Source organism: Triticum dicoccoides, chromosome 5A, assembly GCF_002162155.2.
Source record: "Triticum dicoccoides isolate Atlit2015 ecotype Zavitan chromosome 5A, WEW_v2.0, whole genome shotgun sequence".
In the NCBI taxonomy this organism is placed as follows: domain Eukaryota; kingdom Viridiplantae; phylum Streptophyta; class Magnoliopsida; order Poales; family Poaceae; genus Triticum; species Triticum dicoccoides.
In genome coordinates, this window is record NC_041388.1 from 692,416,019 (window position 1) to 692,418,619 (window position 2,601).

Genomic DNA, 2,601 nt, shown 5'->3' on the forward strand with positions numbered 1-2,601 from the left:
CTCCAAGCTCCATTTTTGCCCGATCTATCTCTCTAGCCAATCAAACTTGTTGATTTGCTCGGGAGTGGTTGAGAAGGCCCCGATCTACACTTCCACCAAGGGATTTTCGATTCCCCCACTCATCCCTAGCGGATCTTGTTACTCTTGGGTGTTTGAGCACCCTAGACGATTGAGGTCACCACGGAGCCATAGTCCATTGTGGTGAAGTTTCGTGGTTTTGTTGGGAGCCTCCGATTAAGTTGTGGATATTGCCCCAACCTTGTTTGTAAAGGTTCGGTCGCCGCCTTCCAGGGCACCAATAGTGGAATCACGACATCTCGCATTGTGTGAGGGCGTGAGGAGAATACGGTGGCCCTAGTGGCTTCTTGGGGAGCATTGTGCCTCGACACCGCTCTAACGGAGACGTACTTCCCCTTAAAAGGAAGGAACTTCGGTCACACATCCTCGTCTTCACCGGATACACTCTTGGTTATCTCTTACCTTTACTTGTGCAAGCTCTTTAGTGTTACTTCTCTTGCTTGCTTGTATGCTTATTGTTATTGCATCATATAGGTTGCTCACCTAGTTGCACATCTAGACAACCTACTTTGATGCAAAGTTTAATTTGGTAAAGAAAAGTAAAAATTGGTAGTTGCCTATTCACCCCCCTCTAGTCAACCATATCGATCCTTTCACTTGGCCCATGCCCCTCTGTCACGTCATCGATCTGTGTGCGATGCCAAGACATCGATCCGTGGGACTGCACCTCCGTGTGCGCAGCTATGCCGACCTTGCTGTTGGCATATGTTTATTTAGTTTTTTTAGTTTACTTTATTTTATCTATGGCAGAGGTATGCCTACGGCATAGCCGTCGGCATAGGCCTGGCCCATGCCCCTCTGCCACATCATCGATCTGTGTGCGATGCCATGTCATCGATCCGTGGGACTGCACCGATCTGTGCGCAGCTATGCCGACGGCGTTTGCCGTCGGCATATATTTAATTTATTTTTATTTTTTTATTTTTACTTTATATTTTTACTTTATATTTTTTTCCATAAGATACTTATGCGTTATCTAAAAAAACATACCCTGATGGTATATCGATTGCCCCCCATTACGAACGTCGATGTCGCTGTGTCACGAAGGGGGGGGACGGTCGACGCGGAGGGAATCTGGTTAGTGGGGGGATTCGGGGTGTAGCTATGTCACCGAAAAATCGCACGGGTCCCGATGCATATATGAAAGTGTTCACGCATGCGTAGACGCCCGTCTTGGGGCTCCGCGGTGTGCCCCCCCTCCACGCAAGGCAGTGCTGCCGTCACTTGAAGGGGGCCAAACCCCGAAGACGCGTGCCGCCTCTTCGGACATGCCACCACACCATCCCGCATGTATGAGGTCCTGGTGCGATGCTCCGGTGGCATTGCTACTCCCCAGGGCCCCGTCCCGCCTAACCCTGTAGCGTTTGACCACAAGATCTAGCCCTTTGACTTTGCATGAACGGGCTTTGACCAGTGGAACTCTCCACCCGGTTGTGTTAGGTCAGCCCATAGGAACACTTTGGAGCAACATCTGGGCCAAAGCCACAGCAAGATCCCCTCCGTGTAGACCCGACGTGTCCGTTTCCCACCTCCAGGTGCCGGAGGCGGTGCCATTCGTGAGGGGGGCCACACGCCGGAGGTGCGTGCCGGGCGTTTGCAACCGCCACAACACTTCCAGACTTGTGAGAGGCCGCCTACGCAAGATTTTGCGGCATGCTATCCCCCGGAGGCCTACGGCCACAATCGTAGACACGCGGAGAGTAATACGCGTAGAGGGAAGTGTTCAGATACTTCTCCATCACAAAAAATTATAAACAATTACCATCAATCCTATAGCACATGTGCCCACGTCGTGTAAAAAACTCATGATTTTATCACGCTCCGAGTATTTAATAATATTCACGTCGCATCGTTACCGCAAAACGTCTACTACCATGTCATCACCGTCCGTGAGGGGGGCCACACCCCGGAGACGCGTGCCGCCTCTTCGGACATGCCACCACACCACCCCGCATATATGAGGTCCCGGTGCGATGCTCCGGTGGCATTGCTACCCCCAGGGCCCTCGTCCCGCCTAACCCAGTAGCGTTTGACCACGGGATCTAGCCCTTTGACTTTACACGGACGGGCTTTGACCGGTGGACCTCTCCACCCGGTTGTGTTAGGTCAGCTCATAGGAACACTTTGGAGCAACATCTGGGCTAGAACCACAACAATATGCCCTCCGTGTAGACCCGATGCGTCCGTTTCCCCCCTCCAGGTGCCGGCGGCGGCGCCGTCCGTGAGGGGGGCACACCCCGGAGATGCGTGCCGCCTTTTCGGACATGCCACCACACCACCCCGCATGTATGAGGGTCCGGTGCGATGCTCCGGTAGCATTGCTACCCCCCAGGGCCCCCGTCCCGCCTAACCCTGTAGCGTTTGACCACGGGATCTAGCCCTTTGACTTTGCACGGACGGGCTTTGACCAGTGGACCTCTCCACCCGGTCGTGTTAGGTCAGCCCATAGGAACACTTTGGAGTAACATCCGGGCCAGACCCACAGCAAGATCCCCTCTGTGTAGACCCGACGCGTACGTTTCC